This window comes from Branchiostoma lanceolatum, chromosome 8, assembly GCF_035083965.1.
Source record: "Branchiostoma lanceolatum isolate klBraLanc5 chromosome 8, klBraLanc5.hap2, whole genome shotgun sequence".
Lineage (NCBI taxonomy): Eukaryota > Metazoa > Chordata > Leptocardii > Amphioxiformes > Branchiostomatidae > Branchiostoma > Branchiostoma lanceolatum.
This window is the reverse complement of record NC_089729.1, coordinates 1,810,435-1,818,707: the sequence shown is the minus strand read 5'-3', so window position 1 is coordinate 1,818,707 and position 8,273 is coordinate 1,810,435. Positions and strand designations below refer to the sequence as shown.

The following is an 8,273-nucleotide window of genomic DNA, read 5'->3' as shown; positions in this document are numbered from 1 at the left end:
ACGGTAGGTCGTGAGTTCGAACCCCGGCCGGGTCATACCAAAGACCAAAGACTCTAAAAATGGTACATACTGCTTTCTCTGCTTAGCACTCAGCATTTGGGAAAGAGTATGGCAGTTAAACACACACCACTGCCAGTGGACTAGCCCCCTGCTGTAGTGACTTGCACAAAGTTGTGAGGCCCAAGGGCTGTGGAACCGGAGATGGGCGCCGCCTTATGCACCTTCGGTGCGGGAAGGACTTTAATTTTAAATTTTAACATTGGTAAGCAGAAAGAGTCCACGTCACGAGTCTTTGGAGTGAATGATGAAGTCAGCGTACATTCATGCAAATGTTCTCAAATAGTGTTCTTTGTGAGAAATGCTAACGATATACAATGATAAATGCTAATGATACTAGCACGTTCTATTTTCAGTATCATGACAAATACAGCATCAGAGCAGGACAATCCCGGTACTACCTATACTATATTAAGATACAAATTTTCAGCTTTCAATATCATCTAATAGCTTAACAAAAAGTCTAGACCATCGAGCGAGCCGTCAGTTCTGTTCGACCCCCTGGCGGAACTAACGTTACGTCAGGCTCTGTCGTGTGTTATTAGCGAGGTAGTGAATCTAACCACTGCACGAAATGGCCTCGTTTCCCGGCGTATACGTACCGGGATTTTTCTGTATTTTTGTCGGATACTGACGGATACTGACGGATACATGCGGATTCGTGTAAGGTATCCGACTATTTCCGCACCGGTATATGGAATATTTCCTGAAGAATCCGAAAGTAAGGGATTTTCGACGAATACGGAGCCGTACACTGTACGGAAATGCCACCGATCCTGACGGATACGAACAGGAATTTTTCTGTATTTTTGGCGGATACTGACGGATACATGCGGATTCGTGTAACGTATCCGACTATTTCCGCACCGGTATATGGAATATTTCCTGAAGAATCCGAAAGTAAGGGATTTTCGACGAATACGGAGCCGTACACTGTACGGAAATGCCACCGATCCTAACGGATATGAACAGGAATTTTTCTGTATTTTTGGCGGATACTGACGGATACATACGGATTCGTGTAACGTATCCGACTATTTCCGCACCGGTATATGGAATATTTCCTGAAGAATCCGAAAGTAAGGGATTTTCGACGAATACGGAGCCGTACACTGTACGGAAATGCCACAGATCCTGACGGATGCGTACAGGGATTTTTCTGTATTTTGAAGAAAATGGTGAATACTGACGGATACAGGTGGACAAAACAACGAATCCGTAACGGATCCGACTAAGTGCTTCCATTCCTAATTTAACTATACCCAAAACATCATTTTGAATGACAGGAAGTTTGGGAAAGCCTGTATGTAACATATGTATCATTTCATATCTCAACATAATGTATTTCTAAGTTCAAAAACTATCAAATACAATACAATACGGAAGTACTATGTGGCTAAATGATCCATTTCATTTGAGACAGGCTGAGGGACATCCACATACTCAAAGCACCACTGCATATGCAGGTTAATGTCGGTAAATTGGGGTTGTGCAAGCCCAATGTTCTGAAAAATTATGAAATGTATTACAATTAACACCATCACAACATTGTGGTAATATTTACTACTGTATAGTGCCCTTGGACCAAAATCATCTACATGTTCTAAATATTCCACTAAAGTAATAAAAGCCTTATTTGTGGCCAGCTCTTCGTCTAAAAGCCATCAGATACAATTGTTTCAAATACAGAGGTTGAAAATAGAAAGTAACATTATACTGTCTGAAGAACTCCCATGATGACACGCCACATTTTAAACGTAAGTAGCATATGCCGTGGAACTGCATGTGTATAATAGTCCTCTCCCCATTCTCTGACTACATCTGAGTTCACTTCTTCCATGCACTCTTGGTAAGGGACAGGCAAGGCTGATTTCTTCTGTATCTGCATGTTGGACTCAGCTTGGAGTCCATCTTGTGATGAACCAGTTCCTATATGATAAAACCAAATGATGAATAAATATCAATTCACGTATTTAAGGAACATGTCACATGATTTTGACATGGGCTTCGTTTCATCACAGCAGCTACAAAAAACACGGGACAATGGATATCCATCATGCCTCTCTCAGCTAACATTGAAGTGTACCGATGTTGGACTTACCGAAGGAGCCTGAGGTACTCAGTAGCTGAGCATCTGACAGTTGATTGCTTTGTTCCCAGCCAAGGTCCTCACAATATGTGCTGCATTTGTGAAGGAAGTATCTGCCGATGCTGTACTGGATATATATATATAAATGGAAACAATGACAAATATTAAACATATCACATACTCGCATGTGTAAAAAAATGAATCTGGGCATCGTTGAATTGACTACGTAAAACTTACATCTATAACTTGAATATGATATTGATCAAACATGCACAGCTATAACTGAATGAAATAATCACTGAGGCACACTACTGCCTCCTTATAAGTTCTAGTTCACTATCCACAAACTGTGGGATCTTTGTGGGACAAATACTTATGACATTTTCTTCCCTTCCATATCTTTAATTATCTTTCCCTCCACTGCTTGCTATTTTGTATCTGAAACGTTAACCAGACACACATGTCTGATGACCATTGGCAAGAATGAACAAATTGAAATTTTAAATTTCCTAGATCCTAACGCCGTAAAAGGGCAGGTCGGCTGGAGAATTCTTATTATCATGCAAATGCGATGATATGTCAAGCCACAATAGGAGGATAACTGACGTCAAAACTAGTTAGAAACGGGAATTTTTCAATTTGTACTTACCAAAGGGCAGTCCCTCAAAATGATGAATCAACTCCCTACCAGCGTTTACAAGGGGGGAGGGGGGCGACGAATATTGCATGCACGAAGAAGACAACGTCGCAATTCCGTGCGTTTGAGTTTACACCGAATTCCCTTCGACTCTCAAGTCACTCAAAAATCAATGGTCGACCATGGTAGACTCTGGCGATGCCATGTTAAGCACAGAAGGTGATGAAACGCCGTTCTTGTCTGTGCTGTTAACCGAAAGAAAACCGTTAACGTTTGTCGCGCCCAGAAGTGTCTTGTGGGTAATTTGGATATCCGACACGAATCCGTGTTCCGTACACGTCAGGATCCGAGACAGCTCATGACTTCTAACATATTGGCAAATCTGAACTTCTAACATATTGGCAAATACATAAAAAAATGAAAGATCCGAGTAGATATTTGATCTGTACCCGAAACGTATCCAGACGTATACGGCATCAGAATTGCTGGATCTGAGGTGTTCCTGGTATTTGTCCGAATTTGCTCGGAAACGTTCCGTATCTGTACCCGAAACATATGAAGGATCCAGACGTATACGGCGCGGGAATTGTCGGATCTGAGGTGCATCGGATCCAATCGGAAACGTTCCGTATCTGCCATGATGCGCAATTCCGGATCTGTTGGATTCGTCAGGATCTGAGATCATGCCGCGTGCCGTGCAGTGTGTATTTGTTGGTCAGGATCCGAAGCAACTACCGACATACAATCCGAACATCTCTGCCATATTGACAAATATCTAGAAACGAAGGATCCGCGCAAATATCCTCAGGTATCCGACGCGCATCACGGATCCAGACGTATACGGCGTCGGAATTGCCGGATCTGAGGTGTACCTTGTAATTGTCTGAATTTGCTCGGAAACGTTCCGTATCTGTACCCGAAACGTATGAAGGATCCAGACGTATACGGCGCCGGAATTGTCTGATCTGAGGTTCATCGGATCCAATCGGAAACGTTCCGTATCTGCTATGATGCGCAATTCCGGATCTGCTGGATTCGTCAGGAAATGAGATCATGCCGTGCCGTGTGTATTTATTCGTCAGGATCCGAAGCAACTACCGACATACAAACAATCCGAACATTCCAAATATCAAAAAACGAGGGATCCGCGCAAATATCTTCGGGTATCCGAGGCGCATCACGAATCCAGAAGAATACGGCGTCGGAATTGGTCGGATCTGCGGGCACTTCAGTATCCGAGCAGTGAACTGGGATTTTTCCGGATTCGCTCGGAAACGCCATGAGGCCCGATTCCGGATCCGTCGGATCCGTCAGGATACGTGGCCATTTCGTGCAGTGAACTCTGCCGGCTCGTTAGATTAAAACACGTCAAATTTCACGGGTGGAAGGTAGTCAGACCGTATAATGTTTACGATGTGATACGGAGTGCAAAGCTACCTCGCGACTGTAGGAGTGGATGAATATATTTAATTGGAAACCACTGTGCTTTTAGGGATTATAACAAAAGAAGCAATGTCCGCGGTGATACTATTTTCTTGGTAGATGTATGGTAACGTTGGTTCAGCTGATAACGCTAGCAGCTCAAAAGTACGAAATCATATTATAAACATAGCAATCAGATATGGCAGACTTCACTGCTTACGAAAATCGCCTTTACGACAGTGCCAATCTTTCAGACCAACACCGTATTGTGCACACTGCGATTGTCACACTCACTCTCTCTCTCTCTCTCTCTCTCTCTCTCTCTCTCTCTCTCTCTCTCTCTCTCCCACACACACACAAGCACACACATAAACACAGACCGACAGACGAAAAAACACTACATCTCTTGAGGTGAAAGAAAACGAAAGGATCTTTCGCGTGACATTCACATTTTATTCTATAGTTATGAACGAGAGGGTGGACACATAGATAGCTTTTGTTTTGAAAATATATTGGCCAGCAAAAGTAAGTGCCTTCCGGTTCTCATGTCCCGACGCTTTATCCCGGAAATCCTCTCCAGTGCACTTGACTGTCGCGGCGGTAAGCCCCGGGAACAAATAAAAGTACGCGCGGCCGCCTCACAGCGAGCCTAACATTAGTTATGACCCAGTCTCTTCGCTTTGATCCGCAATCCTTGTGCTTGCGGATTGGAGCTGTCCCACTGCAAGCTATTTGTAGCTGATATTTCCAGGCAGACACGGTCCTGAGTATATGGGGTAACGTTGATTCAAGAGTCCAAATCTGATGCGAGCGAGCAAAACAAAACAGTCATGTAAAATCATGCTTCGACTCAAGAAGTACCGCTTCTTGAGTCGAAGCATGATTTTGCATGACTGTTTTGTTTTGCTCGCTCGCATCAGATTTGGGCACTTTTTTTATGTGACCTGCTCGCATAAGCAGGTCTGGTGCTTGTTGCATCAATTTACAACCATATCAAATTTGGTATCATGAGAAAGAAAATCACACAAGCTTTGTAATGATATATAAATCATTGAAATTGATCAAGAAACAACGGAGATATGATCGACCAAAGTTAAGTTTCCAAACCTTTTGTGCTGAGTAGAATGTTATCTAATATGTACCAGTGAATGCCATACTTTGTACCCTGTACAAGTGTTGTGCAATAAAGTTATTAATATATTTAGATCCGTATGAGTTGCTCATTGACAGTTGTTGTCTTAGGTAAGGTTCAAATATTCTTTTCAGTTCGATAACCAGGATAGCTACACTTCGGTGGTCAAAACTAAAAACAGCTTCTTTCCCGCTTACTTGACTGTACCTAATTCTCAAGACAGGCTCATTAGACTGGCTTCCCTTGGAAGGTTGCAAATTACGCTAAGCGCTATGGCATTTTCCTCGACACAAATGACATCCTTTGTTACTGATGGCCTCGAAAAGGTCGGTTAGAATTGCCTTGTAAAGTGCTTAATGGTTGTATTCAGGGTACTCGCCAAGCTTAAAACCCTCCATGGGGACCGATTTGTGCTTTGGAGCTTCCATATCTGTCTAGTTCCACCACATGGCAGCTTTCTCCCGTTGCGTTATAATAGAGACAAATTCCGTGTGCCGAAAAATGATTACTTCTTTACTAATGATGTGGAAAAAGGCTGATAGTGCGGCGTAGAATTATCCCGGAAATAAGCCCAGCGTAGAATTGTGACATTTCCCCGAGGACTCAGGACAGGAAAACGACATTGTCCGACCTTCTCAAAACAAACACGAGAGACTACAAGTAACAGGAATTTGAGCTGCATGTTTATTAGATGTTTAATAGAGCATGCCAACATTGCTTGAGAGACAAAGAAAAAACACGGCTTAAACATTCCTGTGTGTTGATTAGATGATACAATTTCTAGATTTGCTGAATATAAAATAGAGGGTAAATAATTGTATTCTGGATTAAACCTGAACTGCACTTTCCCACACAAAACATTCGACTTACTAAAAGTTTCGACTGATGAACTAAAGTGACGTCACGTTATACAGCTAGAACATGTGACTTGGTGAGCATTGGATAATAAGTTGCAGAAAGTCTGTGATCTTAGACTTTCTGCAACTGAGAGTTGAGTTAACAGACTTGAGTCGTTCGGTCGAAAAGTTGGATAAGTCTGATGTTTCTTTGTATGCCTTGGGCAATAACAGCTCAACTTCTACCAACACAGATGAACTTTCAAGTGAAAAAGGTATTGTATTTTGGTGACATATGGTCTTTAAGGCCCCAATTCCACTAGACGGTGCGCTCTCGCTGCGCTCTCGCTGCGCTCCCGCTGCGCTCCCACTGCGCTCTCACTGCGACCTACGTTGGATTTGCGTAACCCATGATTTTATAATTTGAATACCATGCACAATGTAAAAGTATGACAGAAAAGACAACTAAACACTTGAAAGTGTGAAATGATTCGTTCTTTAACTATGACATTCGTTGAGCGCTCTGTTGAATTCTAGGTCGCAGCGCGAGCGCGGAGAGAGCGCCGTTCTAGTGGAACGGAAGTATAAGTAATACCCCCATTCCCCTTGGACGGCGCTCTCGCCGCGCTCTCACGGCGACCTCAATTTGGCCAGATCGCCGTGAGAGCGCTGAGAGCGCGGCGAGAGCGCGTTCTTTATCTCCGAAAATCGTTGAGTGATCGGTTAAATCTTTGGACGTTCATAAAAGTGGCTGACATTTGAGATTTTGGTCGCACAGAGAGCGCGCAAGGGTCGTGGTAGAGATTCCACCTGAGCACGTTTTCCAGGAGTTCGACGCTCTCACGGTGATCTGGCCAATTTTAGGTCGCCGTGAGAGCGCGGTGAGAGCGCCGTCCAAGTGGATGAGGGTCTAACGACTACACCTCTACAGCTCACCCGTGATTCTCACCATGCACAGAATGAAGACGTATGGACGGCGTGTTATCTGCGCTCTGCATGTGAGAACCGATAATATCTGCCACAAATCAGGACGCGCAGCTAACGACAACGATTCTTCATGCGTCTCAGGGCACAACGAACAACTTTATTAAGTTAACCAGAAATACTGTAAATGCAATCAAGCTCGCGTGGTTTTTATTTCGCGCTGAGGCGAAAATGGAGTGTTCGCGGTGGTTTTTAAGTTCGCGACAGCGCTATAGTTACATGCTGCTACAGTATTAGACAAGAATGTTCGCGGTGGTATTAAGTTCGCGGTAAAACGGTCGCTCGAAAACCGCTAACATAAAACCATCGTGAACAATTCTGCGAAATCATTCATTTTCGCGGGGCTTAAGTTCGTGGTAGAAGCGGAAAGGAGGCTTCAGTTGTATCTAAAGTTTGCGGCACAACGGTACAATTAAGGTCTATAATATTCATCAGATCTTTGAGATGCACAGTAAAAAAACAAGACTTGGCAACACTGTACATACTCCTGCAGATGTACGCATGAGTACCAAGGCGAGTTAAGACACCGTTGATCATTGCATGTTCACGTGGGAAGGAACGAAGGTAATTAAGGATCCTAGAGATCTCACAACAGTGAGAACAATAACTGAACAAGGTCAAAAATCGACCATGACCTTCGCTTTCCTACAACTACCCACATACTAAATATCACTGCAATACATCCAGAGGTTCTTGAACTTAAGCACACACACATGCACATACAGACACACACACAGCCTCAAAACAATACCTCCATGGGGTACTAATAAAGCCTCCCTCTCACTGGACCCGCGGCACGCTGGCGGCGTCGCTGCGGCCGATCGAACTGACAAAGCACTCAACGAACTTCATTGATAAAAAAAAAAACGAATCTTTTTAAGCTTTATGTGTTTTGTTTTTGGTCATACTTGTACGTTTCCCATTATAAAGTCAAGGGTAACACAAATCTAGTTTAGGACGCAGCGACGCCGCCAGCGTGCCACGGGCCCAGTGAGAGGGGGGCTTTATAATGGCAGATTCACACTTCAGACAGATACGCGAAGCAGGCCAATTATATCACATAATAAAGATGCATCCATAACGGGTTCGAACCGAACTAATGGCACTTATTACTCA

The 8,273-nt window shown here is 43.6% G+C and overlaps 1 long non-coding RNA gene across 1 annotated transcript; it reads right to left on the bottom strand.

The window, feature by feature from the left end:
- Window positions 1-1,199: 1,199 nt before the first annotated feature.
- LOC136440696 (uncharacterized) lies at window positions 1,200-4,110 on the bottom strand. The gene is made up of 2 exons (XR_010756692.1): window positions 2,159-4,110; window positions 1,200-1,986 (listed from the first exon to the last, which is right to left on the bottom strand). It is a non-coding gene; the product is annotated as an uncharacterized lncRNA (long non-coding RNA).
- Between the last annotated feature and the right edge of the window lie 4,163 nt (window positions 4,111-8,273).